This window comes from Gavialis gangeticus, unplaced genomic scaffold, assembly GCF_001723915.1.
Source record: "Gavialis gangeticus isolate Ggan-Ray unplaced genomic scaffold, GavGan_comp1, whole genome shotgun sequence".
Taxonomy (NCBI): Eukaryota; Metazoa; Chordata; order Crocodylia; family Gavialidae; genus Gavialis; species Gavialis gangeticus.
Genome location: NW_017729025.1, coordinates 139,502,940 through 139,518,393, shown reverse-complemented (window position 1 = coordinate 139,518,393; position 15,454 = coordinate 139,502,940).

Genomic DNA, 15,454 nt, shown 5'->3' with positions numbered 1-15,454 from the left:
TGGCAACACAGTGATCACATGGATCTACATGTAATTGCCAGCTACATCACTATGCAGCACGTTTCCCCAGTATAGCATGCCACTACTGTAACAGCCTGTACTGTGTCAAGCAAAAGGAAGTACTAAAGTTACAGCACTGTAGCAATGTTGTCATATGGTGATGTGTAGACATGCCCTATATGTACAACAGACTCTACAACTTCCTTTAGTCAACTCACATTTTGACAGAACTCAGGTTGAAAATAAGAATCCCTATCCACCTGATCAGCAGGCTTCACATACCAATTTTAACTGAAGATCAGTTAGTTATTCCACAGTCAAGTACAAGTTCCTACACCCTTCCTCTTTTCTTCTGAAGGATAAGTCTATGCGTGTATTTTTAAAGCATTATTTCAACTCCAACACCATATTTCTGTGCTGTTAATCACTTCTTGTACCTGCAATTCTGCATGCTAATTTGAGATTCAAATTTGACTCCATATATTCAAATGGCTCATTGTTTGCTAAATCCAAATAGTTCACCGAACAATAAAAATGGTGACTTTATCTCAAGTGAACAGCTTCTGCTCTTGTAACTTTTGTTTTTCCTTCAAGTTTTTACATTGGAGAAAGCATAAGCACATTGTCTTTTTCTGTGTTGATTCGAGTGCATGTATTGGTTGGTTACAAGGCACACATACCCGGTAGCATCTTCTGTGATATGTCTCCACAGTTAAGACAAGTGTCATTTTCAAGTATGCAAGTAAACTCCTTCATGAAGTGGGAAAATTAAGTGCAAAATAAACACCACTGGGTTCCTACACACATGCGTGGAGCCTGCTCTGACATGCTGAAAATCTAGCATGTTGGAGCAGACTCGATTAATCAAGTCTGCTAGAGCATGAAAATTGACGTGCTCTGATAGCCTTCCACATCACATGTATCAGCAGCACCATGTGTCTCCATACTGAAAAAGTGGCAGTGGGGTGCTTTGAAATGAAACCCGTTTGATGAGCTTTAGTCCAAAGCACCCCTCTGCCATTTTTTCAGCGTGGGGATGCACAGCAATGCTGATACATGTGACATGTGGGCACTTTTAGTTAGCACAGCTCACTAATTAAAGTGCCTGGCGCCACATCCCACAGCATGTGTAAAAATGTCTTCTGACACCATTACCATAATCTATACACAACAGTGCTTATATATGTCGGATGAGATCAAGGCCTCATTGTACTCAGCACTGTACATGCATGTAGTACAAGGGAGCCCCTGTGACATAGAGCTAACAGACTAAGCAGACCAGGCAGATGTGAGCTGGGAAAGAAGGGAAATGATTTACTACTAGTCACAGAGAAAATTAGTGGCAGAGCCACAAACAGAAGCCCAGTCTTCTGACTCCCAGCTCAGTGCCAATTCATTATGCTGCCTCTATGTAGAACTCTTTCTGAATAATTAAAATGATGAAGAAAAGTACATCAAGACCTTCTCTGATGTTATGCATCAGGGCTATTCAACTGGTGACTTACAAGAAATTAGGTTGTGGCTACCAGGCTCCTGCTCAGATGCTGCTCCTCCCATCAATCTGGCTGCAATAACAGCAGGAGTCTTCAGGCTCCTCCTACCTCTTCTGGCTTTTGCCAGGAAGATGGGAAATTGAGGCACAGCAAGGCCAAGGTAGCTGAGGGTGAGTCTGGAACTACATGAGTACACAGTGCAGCAGTGGTGGGGGCAATGGGGTAGTACACAACGGAAAAAGGGTGCCATAGTTTACCTCGGTGCAACCCAGAGGTATGGCCTGTGATGTTTTTGCCCCCCAACCCACCAGCTGCTTTAAAGTTGGACAGCCATGTTAAACATCTATTTTAACCCATCTTTCTTTTATAGACCTTTTATGAAAAGTGTCTTTCAAATAAGGTCTTTTTCTGAAGACCTATTTTTTTATTGAGTAAAGAGAAGAAACTAGGAATATAGCATGAGCAACAATACGGATTGAAGCCTATCAAAGCCATAGGCAGAATATATGTAGAATAGGCCTTTAACTTATGAGCTCTTTTGTAATGGATTTAGAAAGCAACTGTGCACAGTAAAGTTAAGGTACTGAGTTATTTTAGTGGCCTATAGATGAAACCATGCATTTGTAACTGATGGACACAGGAACATTCTGCTGAAAACTGTACATATTAAAATTTTATGTGCTTGAAGCCTGAGTAAGAAGGATAAAACACTGTGTTAATGTTATAGATTTACTTGAGAAGACAGCTGATCCCATTGTGCTCCCATTAAGTGAATATGATGTTCACCGAGCTCACTAAGGAATACTTTCTGTACAGATTGCTCAGATGGTTTGTGGTCAAAATATTAATTACTTTTGGATATGAAATATTGTAGCAGGACACCAGGATGTACCTGCTCCTTAAGAGAGCAAGCAGCCTGAGAGGCCCCCTGAAGGTGGCGGGGGGGAGCTAATGAGAGACTCACCTGACTGGAAGAGGGCTCAGGCTGGAGCTATATAAGCCCAGAGCCTTTACCACTCAGGGAATCTCTCCCCGGCAACCATAAAGTGAGGAGCTCCTGGCTGCAGGGCAACAGAGCTTCTGCAGGTACCTGTTGTTAGCTAAACAACTCTGCAGGCCTGGGACCAGAAGCAAATTCCCTGGGCAGAGAAAGAATGGGTTACAGGCAAGTGGCCTTTGTTTTATGTTAACCCCTAGAGAGTTTGAGGTGCCTGCCAGAGGGTCCATGTGCCCAGGAAAGGGTTGAGCCAGGACCAGAGGGTCTGAGAACCCAGAGGAGGGCCTGCGTATGAGACTAGAGGGTCTGAGAGCCAGGAGGAGAGGCTGTGTGCAAGACCAAAGGGTCCAAAAGCCTAAAGGGGCTGAGTGTATAGGCTAGTGTCCCTGTGGAAGGTATACCTCCCAGGAGATGAGGAAAGTTTTCCCTCTTAAAGGGGCAGAGGGCTGCTTCTGCTGTTGTTTGTGTTTCTGAGTGTGCCAGAGGTGCAGCAGTGGCAGAAGTGCTAGCACTTTCTCATGCAGCACAGGAGCGGCAGATGTGCTGGCACTTCCACCGCCAGCGTCCTGCCAGCAGAGCCAGTTTTGGGGGGGTGGGGGCACAAGTGTTCTCCATGCCCCTCTACTGGCCAGAGCTCTCACTCTCAGGAGGTGTCCCAGCACTTTTGGGAGGGGGGTGAATGCCTCCCCCCAACCTCCTCCATGTATTGCCTATGTGTCGGTGGTTTGGGCAGTGTGGGACTGAGCCATGAGTAGCTTGTCCGGAGGGGCACGGTTCCTGATGCTATGCACACCCTAGGAGGCTTGGGGGGTACATGCCCCCGATCTGCCACTGTGGGCTTGAGCCAGGGCTGGGGCTGTGCCGCCCATCCCCAATGTAGCATCCCCCCCACTGGGAAGACCCCAGCACTGCCCCAGCTCCCGCCTGCAGTGGCTGCCTGCCCTGCCTCATGCAGATCGAGGCACGTGTCCCCATGTCTCCCGTCTGGCCTGGTGACACAGCTGAGGCTGGCCCTGCTCCAGCCCCCTGCTCCAGGCCCCCCTGGGCAGTGTGGGGCCAGGGCCGGGGCCAGTGCAGGGAGACAGCTATGGCTGGTGCTGGGCTTGGGGGTGGTGGGTTTACTGGTGCTGGGCAACAACCCCGGGTGCAGGGGAAGGGGTGGCTGCATGGGTGCAGTGGGGCCCGATCCTCAGCCCAGTTCTGCTCTGCTCCCTCCCAATCCCTGCCCAGTACCAGCCCAATTCCCTCTCCCTCTGCCTCCCCCACCCCTCCCACCACAGACTTTCCTACCCGGGGGCAGGGGACATGTGTGCACATGTGCACACCCACTCAGCCCCCTACAAAAAATTTTCTCCCTCCACCTATGGTAGCAGCCTCCCTTAACCTCTTAATGTTAAGAACAAAGCATGGAAGAAGAGCAATCTAAGGATAATGGCATTATAGTCTGAGCTGGGCAGAAGCTGCAGGGCCACTAAGGGATGTCACAGCCACTCCTGTGGCCATGGCACCTGTCACAAAGATATATTTTGGAATTCTCAAAAAAAGTTGATCAATAGCTTTTTTTACATCATTGTCAGTTTTCCTGACATTAACTTTGTTAATGAGTACACGTTGGAATCTATTTATTTATAGCCATTTTCTATGGTTCTCTGTTTTCATTAAAATCTCTGAGTACAAGGGAAGTGAAAGATTCCTATTTCATAGACAGGAAGATTGAAGTGAAAATAAGAGAATTTAACAATTAATTCAAGTGATAATTAACATGTTGATCACCAATTTATCTACAGAGATGTGCCATTTTCTAAAGATCTGTCATATAACTAACTGAAATGTTTTGACCAAAAGATCTTTTTCTTGAAAGATAGATTTTTTTACACACGTATTTTGCTTTTCTTGAGCTCTTCTAGTTTTCCATCAAAATGAGAGAAGAATTTTCTGTTTCTTCCTTCTTCCCCCTTTTTCCAGTGGAAAAGACTGTGGCAGAGCACCTTTAGTGCTTTCCACTTTCAGGTCTTAGACCTAGCAGCCTGAAGGTGGCTGCACTCCCCAGTCAGAGTCACATAGCCAACTGGGGAAGAGGGCTCAGCTGCTGGTAATATGAGCAAGCCTGAGCAGGGGAGCCAGCAGTTTGCTGGCTGCAGCCATAGGGAGAACATCACCTGGCTAGAGCTGATGCTCACAACATCTTGGAGGCAAGGGCAAGAGTTATGGGGATGGCAGAAGGCTCCTGGTCCTGAGGCATGATATAGAACTATACCTTGCTAGGGTAGGAAGGTGTATTGGGTCTGCCTGTGGCAAGATGGTCCCCAGGAAATGCCACACCAGTTGCCTCCCTAGTGAAAGGCAAGTATGGGGTGCCTTATAGCCCCAGCCCCAACATCCTGGTGAGTAACCCAGATGTAGGGACAGGCACAGGGGCTAGGCATGCCTAGGGAGAGGCACCTGACCCCCATGGGGTGTAAGATCTCAGTGGCCCCACTGAGTGGGGGCAGAAGTGGCCCCAGTGAGAGGGAAGAAATATCTGCAGAAGCTTGCACAGAATAGGATTCACAGTGATGGCCTGAAGGGCTGTGTGTGAGGGGTGCAGAGCAGGGTCTGCTGAGGCAGGCCTGAAGGGCTGCACTGGGAGGCATGCAGCGTAGGGTTGCAGGTGCAAGCTGAAGGGCTGTGCATGGGCTGACCCCACAAGAGTGTTAACACAAGTAGAAAGCTCTAATATGAGGGTGTAAGTTGAAGCCCCAGGGAGGGGTCAGAATGGCCAAGCTGAGTCTACGGATGCCTGAGGCCACAGTTGGACCCCAGTAAGTCCTTAAATGTTGTGTGGCTGAGTTTTGGGTCAGAGGGAGACCACAGTAAGTCCTCAGACATCTTGAGACTTAGTTTGGGTCAAAGGTTAAGAACTTTGGATGCCATCTGCAAGGCATGGGACATGATATAGGGAAGGATGGAGTTCTGTATAACACCTTAGGCATTGGGGCATTAAATGGGCAACCTCCAGTATTCAACATCTAGTTTAATACATCAAGTCATGGCAGGAAAGATAGGGCAGACTGCCCTAGGCAGGTGGGCAGGCTGACTGTGAGACCAGCCTCATGACAGCCCCCTGTCACAAAGATTAAAAAGAGAAGAGAGGTCTAGCATGAATAAAAGGAAGAAACAGATGAATGAAGACAGAACTGAAAACAAAAAAATTTGGAAACCAGTATTTTCAAAAGTACTCATTTCAATATATTTTGAGTAAATGAAAATTGTTCTAAAATAATAATTAAAAAATCAAAACCCATGGAATAAAAATGACATCTAAATTTTGATTTTTTCCCCCACAAATTTTTCTTTTTTTTTAAGCTGGCTTTAATCTATAAGATGTGTGCTATTTTGCCATGCACAGTTTATACACTTACAGTTTATACACTTACTATTTCATATAGCTATTATTTTTCAAAGTGTAGAGGTTTTTTTCAAAACATTTAAAAAACAAGTAGCCTTGCATTTTTCTAGGCTGACAGTGATTCTTTTCTATTAAGTATCTATGTTTCAAACATTTATACCCACTCTTAGCTTTTATTTGTGTGCATAGCCCCATGGAGCTACATATGGTAGCAAGATTAACCATGTATGAATGTCAGGGCCTTGCTGCACCTTCTGCTGTGAGCTGGACAAATGTTGATCAGTGTTACCCTGCCTTGTTACAGGGTAATTTCATAGGTTTATAGAATCATAGATTCTAGGGTTGGAAGGGACCTCAGTGGGCCATTTAGTACGACCCGCAGCTCCTGGCACACAAGAAAAGGTAACCAGACCTGGGATCATGTGATCCCAGCCAGGTGCCTGTCCAGACTCCTCTTGAAGACCCCCAAGGATGGGGCAAGCACCACCTCCCTTGGAAACCCATTCCAGACCCTGGCAACCCTGACCGTGAAGAACATTTTTCTAATGTCCAGTCTAAACCTACTGTCCAATAGCTTATGGCCATTGTTCCTTGTTGCTTCTGGGGGTGCCCTGGTAAACAGATCATTGCCTACTTTGTGTTGCTCTCCCCTTATTAATTTGTACACCGCCACAAGGTCCCCTCTCAACCTTCTCTTGGAGAGGCTGAAAAGGTTAAGGTCCCCTAGCTTTTCCTCGTAGGGCCTTCCCTGCAGGCCTCCAATCAGATGAGTGTCTCTTCCTTGGACCCTCTCCAAGTTGTCCTCATCCCACTTGAACTGCAGTGTCCAGAACTGGACACAGTACTCCAGCTGTGGCCTGACCAGTGCCGTGCAGAGAGGGAGAATCACCTCCCTGGACCTGTTTGTGAAGCATCTATGGATGCATGACAAGGTGCAATTGGCTCTGCTGATGACTTCATCACATTGACAACTCATGTTCATCCTGGAGTCAACAGTGACTCCAAGATCTCTTTCTGCCTCAGTGGTGCTGAGAAGGTCACTCCCCAGCCTATAGGTACGATGGCAGTTTTTTCTCCCTAGATGCAGCACCTTGCACTTGTCCTTACTGAATTGCATCCTGTTGCTCTCTGCCCATTTCCCCAGCCTCTTGAGGTCAGCCTGGATCTGGTTCCTCCTCTCCAGGGTGTTAGCTTCACTCCATATTTTTGTGTCATCCACGAATTTGGACACAGTGTTTCCCACCCCCTTATCCAGATCACTGATGAAGATGTTGAACATCACCGGGCCCAGAACTCAGCCCTAAGGGACTCCACTGCACACATCTTTCTAGGTTGACACTGACCCATCCACCACCACCCTCTGAGTGTGACCCCTGAGCCAGTTTGCTACCCATTATATCATATAATAATCCAAGGCAAATCTCCTCAGTTTATTAATAAGAATAGTATGGGATACCAAGTCAAAGGCCTTCTTGAAGTCCAGATAGATAGCATCCACCTTGACTCCTGCATCTAAACATTTGGTGGCCTTCTCATAAAAATAAACTAGGTTAGTCAGGCAGGTCCTACCTGCTATAAACCCATGTTGGTTACCCCTCTGCATCACATTAGCCAGTGGGCTCCCACAGATGTGTTCCTTGTTAATTTTTTTTTCTAGGATTTTCCCTGGGATAGAGGTAAGGATGACCGACTGGTCTATAGTTCCCTGGATCCTCCTTCTTTCCCTTCTTAAATATTGGGATGACATTGGCCCTCTTCCAATCCCCCGGGACCTGACCCAAGCACCATGAGTGCTCATATATCCTTGCAAGTGGTTTGGCTATGACACTGGCTAATTCCTTCATTACCCATGGATGGAGTCCCACAGGTCCCAGTGATTTGAACATGTCCAGTCCCTCCAAGTGTCTTATTACTGTATTGGCACTGACCATTGGTTGGCTGTATTTTGGGTGGTTCCTGGAGCTCTTGCCCCTGGATTATCTGCTCATTAATACCTGAAACTGGTTTTAAGCACTGACATAGGTGGAGGGAGAAAAATTTTGGGGTGGGGGGCGCTAAGCACACACACACACACGTGCACATGATCCTCCAGGTGGGAAAGTCCATGGGGTTGGGGAAGAGATGGAGAGAGAATGGAGCTGGGACTGGGCAGGGATAGGGAGGGAGTGGAATAGAGCAGAGTTGGGTCGGGGGTTGGGGCCTGCTGCACCGGTGTGGTTGCCCCTTTCCCCGCCCCCAGGGTTGTTGCTCAGCACCAGAACCAATGAACCCACCACCCCTGAGCCTGACACACGCCCTGGCCTCAGCCCCGCACCACCTCGGGGGGGGGGGTCCTGGAGCAGGAGTCTGGAGCGGGGCCAGCCTCAGCTGCACCTCTGGGCCAGAAAGGATGGAGCCCCTGGAACCTCTGCACCTGCCCTGTCAGGACATGCACAGCTGGGGTGGGGCAGGGTGCAGAGAGGGGATGGTGGCTCTCACTGCTGCATGCATCCTGGAAGGCATGGGGGGGTGTCCCCAATCTGCAAGGGGGAGGGCCTTGCTACACTGGGGGTGGGAAGTGGTGGTGCTGGGAAGTGGGTCAGGTGGGCTATAATGAATCTTTGGGTGGCTGCAGTCACCCCCCACCCATATCCTCCCTCCCAGTGCTGCTGCTGCCTGCCTCCAGCATAGCAAATTCCCCCCTGCCAGAAAGAGCCTGACACAGCCCCAGCCCTGGCCCCAGCCTGCAGCAGCAGGCCACCCTGCTCCATGCAGATCAGGCATGCACTCCCCATGCCTCCTGGGGTGCGCAAAGCAGCAGGAGCCATTTACCCTGGATTAACCTACTTGTGGCTCAGTCCTGCACCCTCTGCTTGCTGGGCAGAGCCTGCCCTTCCCCCTGCCTCACCCCTGCTGCAGCTGCTGGAAGCCCTTGGCCAGGCTTCCTTGTGGCCCTACCGCTGCCCAACATTTGGGAGGGCTAAATCTCATTAGCCACCCCCCTTAAGTCGGCTATGCTCACTCCAGCAGCTCAAAGTTATGCCACTCCAGGGCAGGATTATATTTGATCTGTGCTACCCAGCTCACGTTACACTAAGGGGTGACCACTCTAGCCTATACCTTAATGTAAACATCATCTCCACTCCCCTCCCCTGCTAGCCCAGATCAGGCCCACTGTCCCCCCCACCTACTTGTAGCTGCCTGTGCTGTCTGTTCTGGAGGAGCAGGAAGGGAAGGATTAACCTGCCTGCCTAACCTGGCTGCTGCTGTTTTCTAGGTGGGCTCAGCCCCCCAGAGGAGCAGCAGCCTAGCAGTCATGGCTGGGGGGATCATGAATCACAGGAAGTGGAGGGGGTGCCCCAGAGGTAGGGGGAAAACCAGGGAAGCCCTGAGGGGTGAGCAGCCCAGAGTAGGTGGGGGGGATCCTTACCTCTCTGTACTCCAGGACCCTGCTGGCCTGAACTTATGACTGTTTCAAACTTGAGCTACCACTAATACCCATCAAGACTTGTGTGGCTCGCAGTGTAACATGTAACAAGGACCTTAGTCCTAGCTTGAGTTTGGGGCAGTTACATGTTCAGACCAATGGGAGCCTGGATGACTGAAGGATAAGAATCTCCCACCCTGCTCTTCCAATCTGGGCTCCCTCCTCACTCCTGCCTCTAGGGCTTCCCCAGTTCACCCCCCCACCTCACTCCTAGGCCATCCTCCTGCCTTCTGCCTTCCCTCCACCCCCAGAGCATTACTTACTTGTGGCTGTCTTTTCCAGGGAGTAGGCAAGGAAGAGTTAACGTGCCTGGCCAGCTGCTGCTGCTGCACTGCTGCTTTTCTGGTCCAGGTCATGGGTCCTGCTCTGGACCAGTGGGGGAGAGGGGGTGGGTAGGGTGTTTACACTAAGGCATAGCCTAGAGTGGCTACACTTTAGTGTAACATGAGTTGGGCAACATAGATCAGATATAATCCTGTGCTGGAGTAGCTTAACTTTGAGCAGCATAATATATGCTTAAAACTAGTTTCAGGTGTTAATGTGTGGATAATCCAGGAGTTAAGAGCTCCAAGAGCCACCTAAAATGACCATGTAATCAGGCCCCAAGTGTCTGAGTCTCTGTAGGATCATGGCCTTATTGTATGAGGATGCTGCCTTTAGAAAGCTTAAAAACTAGGGATGTCTTTATGCATTCTCCAGAGGTGTGGGCGGGGGGGAAGGGAGGAAGGCTTTTTAATTAGATTGACTCTAATATTCACCCTAATTAAAGTGCCTGCAGCACCTTGTGTATTCTGTGTCTTGCACTTCAAAATGGCAGCAAGGGCACTTTAGTTAAAGTTTGTTCAATGAGCTTTAGTTAAAGTGCCCCCACCACCATTTTGGAGTGGGAGGATGCTGAATACACGAGATGTGGAGGCTGCTGGAGTCCACTATTTGGCATGTTCCAGTCTTCTCTAATGTGCTGTAATTACAGTGCATCGGAGCAGCTTCCCTGAACGTCTGCAGGCACCCCAGGATGTGAAGTCTCTCTTCTTTTTGGTTTTTGAGAAAAACAATGAAATTACATTTTAAAGGTCTTTTAAAGGTTTTTTTTTTATCAGATTTTGTAACATTACAATGAAAACCTTTTATATCAAATGTAAATGTTCTTGCACCCAAACACTGGAGCACTGTGTAGTTCAAAAGTGCCAGGAAGCAGAGTTGTACAGAGAATTAGTTGTCTACTTTCACTGTCTTAGCTGTATGGAAAAAAAGGGAAAGGACAGTGCACATTAAAAAATACGTGGTTGAATTTTATAGCCACAAAGACAGACAAGGTTCTTTGGGTAGATGTGATTTCTTTTATTAGACCAACTAAATAATTGGAAAAAAATGTTCTTTGCAAGCTTTTGGTCACAAACACCTTTCTTCAGACATAAGGCGAGTCTGTTGGTGTTTGTATGCTCTCCAGATGTGGCAGTGAGGATCAACAACCACAAGGAATTTTTAAAAAAATATACTTTATATTAATTAGCTAAGTTTTCCAACAAGTTAAAATAAACACCTTGTATTTTCAGGACAGCAATATTTCCTTAAACTCAACATATAGCTTGTCCTAGACTTCTGTTGTGACCAGTCATGGGTATCATTCTAACAAAGCATACAAATTAACAGTGTAAGCTTCTAGTGCATCTGGATTCAATGGGCATTTCTAGATCACACTGATTTGATTGCTTCTTAAAGAACTAATTTGACCACACTAATAGGTCCTGAATGAATTTGGTTTTACCCTTTTGGTAAGTTCCTGAAGAGTCTATCCTATTACAAATCTAAGACTTCAATATGGCCTTTAAAATAACTTGGAAATAAGGGAAGAAAAATGGAACCACTCTAGCACTTTTCTGAAAGCACCTCATTCATTGTATCATTGTACTGGGTGAATGTAACACTCTTCCCACTTAACTATGTATACCCTTGCTTCTGTCATTTATGATGCAACCTGACATCTATTCAACATTGTGTATGTTATCACTGTTCAGCTTTTGTCACTATGTATAAAAGACAGGAACAGAAATAAAAACTAGTATTATCTCGTGTGTTTTAAATCATTCCAATAGGGGCAATAATTCTTGAAGTGTAGGATCTCTACCTCAAATACCATGTCAGCTTGAATGACTTTTGAGATTCATAATTACTATGTAATCTCACTCCTAAAATATGATTTGATTCTGATTTGTCTATTTGTCTTAGAACTACAACTTTTATCAGTTTGTTTCTTTGAAAATCATTTTGAATGGGGTTGTCAGGCTTTGAATTTTGTGGGGGAAAATAATTAAGTGAACTCAGTTTTCTCAAGGTTACACCTGGTTGCAATTTTATAGACCTGGTTTAGGATTTATAAACCCATGTCTGTTACTGAGACCAGTGTGAGCAGATATACTAGAAATAAGAAATTTCCAGAAGAACATTTTTGCTGAAAGGAAGAATGGTTCTGAACAAGGACTAAGGAGATCTGGGTTATTTTCCATAGGAAGTGACTTCTAGCATGATCTAAGGCAAATCATTTAGGGTATGTCTATATTGCTTCTGTTGCATTCCCTGGATTCTTGAGCTGAAGCACACCCCAGCCTCTGTTCCTGCACTGAATATGACAATCCTGGAAAAGAGGCAGTGAACCCTCCCTGAGGATTCCCATGCTGCCACTCTCAAACAACCCAGAGAGAGTAAGACCTTGAGAACAGTGGTAAGGGGCATTATCTCTCTCTTTTTTTTTTTTTTAATGGAACAGGTGCCTGGGGCCTGGTTGAGACCAGTGCTCTCTTGGAGAGCTGTGAAACAGTCTAGACATACCCTTTATCTCTCTCCATGCTTATTCCTATAGGTAAGAATCATAATACTTTCCCTACATCATAGCAGCTTGGTCCTTGGGTGTACCTCAGTTAAGGCAGTGGGATTTTCTTCTATAGGCAAGAAGGAGCCAATTGTGAGGATAAATACACAACAGAAGCAAAAAGTTCAAGTACTTTGGTGATGAGAACTATAAAAAAAAAAAAGGCTATAGGCACGTGCAAACATTTAGATCTACCTAATTAGGGGTTAAGTCAATCTAAATGCTGATCTTTGTACACATTCAGCGACTTTAAATTGCGCCAAAAATGGTGGATCTGATCTAAATTATTTCACCTGAATAGGTGAACTAACTTAGATTGAGAAAGGGTTAACTCTATCCACCAAATGTCTGTACATGTTTGGAGCACAGTCCTAGGGCTAGGAAAACCCAGCTGCTAGTCCCAGCCTAAGGGCTGTGCTCTTCCTACCCCACTGAGCCTGGCTGGGCTATTTTTAGTGCCTTCAAACTCCCCACCCTTGGGCAGACAACCCTGCTGTAGACCAGAGATGGGCAAACTATGGCCTGCAGGTCAGATCTGACCCATCAACTGATTGTATTTGGCCCGCAGCTGCCCCTGTAGTGCTCCACATGGGGCTGGCCCCCGCCATGAACATCACATGCCCCTGGAGGCAGGGGAGCATGGTGACCACCCACAGGTGGCAGCGAGGGGGTGGGTGGCAAACGGTGAGCAGTGACTGCCTGCAGCTGCTGTCCATGCTTTCTGTGGTGGTGAGCAGGGTCCACCTACAGCCACCGGCAGCTACATTGGCAGCAAGTAGGGGGGCAATGAGTGCCCACAGAAGCTGGTGGCAGCTTCGGCAGTGGCTGTCTCAGGTGGGGCACAGGGAGGCATGTGCCCCACCTGAGATGGCCAATGCTATCCACTCCCCCCCACGTGTCACCTGTGGCTCCCGTCCACTCCCACCCAGGGCAGCCCATGCCATGCTCCTGCCTTCCACCCACTTGGCTGCCTGCAGGTGGCTGTTCACTGTACTGAGGGCTGAGTGACTGGGAGCCAGAGCTGGGCCCCGATATACTGGGGTAGGAGCTGCCCAGCAGCTTTCCCCCACCCAACCTGGCTAGGCATGTGGTGTCTGGCATGAGTTCCCATGGCCACCCCTGCTTCCCTGAACTATCTGATGCCTGGAGTGGCACAGCAGGGGCAGGAGGAGGAGGAGCTACTGAAGGCAGAGGGAGCTGACTCAAGCAGTATCCAGGTGGCTGCAGCAGTAGCAACAGCAGCAGCCCTGCCAGGAAACTGTATGTGTTGATCAAGGCTGGGGTCATCAGCAGGTGCAGGGTGGTTGCAGATGGGATCACAACATGAGCTGCCCCTGGCAGGACTGGGTGGGGCTCAGCCCCATGCAGAGTACTGTGGGGGCAGCTGTAGGCCAGATGGGGTAGTGGGGAGAGGACCACAACTGCAGTGTCCAATGGGCTCTCCTGCATGTGCCACCTGCCACACCCTCTCTTCCCAGGCCCCTGGCCAGCTCCTGGAACCTAGCGTGTGGGCAACCTCACCCCTCACATGCACCCATACCCACACGCCCTATACACACATGATGGCTCCTCACATCCCTTCACCCCCCCACACCCATCCCATATCTCCCTACCTCCAAACATACTGTATAAAAGAATAAGACGTTATTTTGACGTATTATGCACTCACCCCTGTATACATTACTCAAAAAAACCAAATCAGGACAAATATTATTTTTTAAAATAAGATTAAAATATGTTATAGCAGATGTTTTATTTTTAGTAGATGATTTATTTTTATCTATAATTTGTTTAAAAGATATCTTCTGAAAGATTTTGTGTGGGCAGCCCTCAGAAGCTCACCAAAACTCATTAACTTGCCCTCCAGCTGAAATAATTGCTCACCTTTGCTGTAGACCCACCATCCCCTCTCACAGGCCTGTCAGCCCCTGTGATTCCAACACCCCCCACTCCCAGACCTGCCAAACACCCCCATGGACCTCCTAGCCACCTCCCAGTCCCAAATTACTCTCACTAGGTTCCAAGCATGGCTCCCAGCATTAGCAAACATTTGTACATGCTGCTCCCAATTCACCATCAAGCCACATGATCATAGACTGGGTGCTGTGCATATATGCATGTAGCCCATGAGTTGCTTTCATAATTTACCTTAGTAAATCTGAAATAGAAGGCATAGTATCTGTGCCACCATGCTTACATGTTAAGGAGATTTATAAGCCCTGCTCTATAATATGGAAGAAAAATGGGACCTTTGAGATAAAGTAGTATGGCTCCCTTGGCATGCAATGGTCACCAGTAGTTAAAAGAAAACTCCTCTATTTGGCCCCTTACTCCCCTTAGGGATTCTGTCAGTTTCTAAGTTTACCAGGCAGTGAACTTTTAACTGGTACTTATTGTAATGGGTCTGAAGAGAAAGCATGTGTTTTGTTGGAGCTGATTGCAAATTTTCCAACGTTTTATATTTTTTGTTTTAAAAAAATCATATATTCATCAGAAAAAGAAAAATTTGCCAAAGACATTTTAAATCTGCTCTACAAATTTCATAAGATTTCTAGGAGCTGAATTGGACTTACCATACCATGCCAACTGAAAATATGAGAGGCAAAAAAGGCGCAGACTTGTCCACTTGAAGAAAATGAATAATTTGGCTCTGACTTAAGCGAAATCAGGAACTTATTTCAGGCTAAATTTGAAATTCAGTTAAAAATATAGCACATGATCTATACACAAGTGCTCACTTTACAAGCAGATGTCACCATCACAATAAATGTATTCCAAAGGTCACAGGTCAGCTCCTTTTCTGCACCTGTGTGTCATGGATTATACACCTTTCAGGGAAACTCTGTCTTGGGACTCAGCAAGAAGAAACTTTATTCAGTCTGCCCCCTTCAGGACCCCCTGGGTGCATCCAGATGAGTGCACAAGTGCCTCTTGCCTCTTCTCAAACCCCTTTGAGGTGGGGCAACAGGCACGTAAACGTTCCCCACACTGCAAGTTTGCAGTGCGGGGAAAAAGTTAGACCCCTGGATATCTAGGGGTCTAAAAAAATTGAAGTTTAAAAGAGCAGAGCAGGGCACAGTCCTGGACCATACCCTGAGGCAACCAGAGGCTGAGTCCTCCATGGAGATGCTCTGGCTGCCAGAGCATCTCTGCAGTTGGTCCCTTGCCCTGGTGATGAAACACATGGCTGGCTAGGTTGCGTTTTCAGCACCAGGGCTCCAGTGCTGGTGAGTAAGGGGTC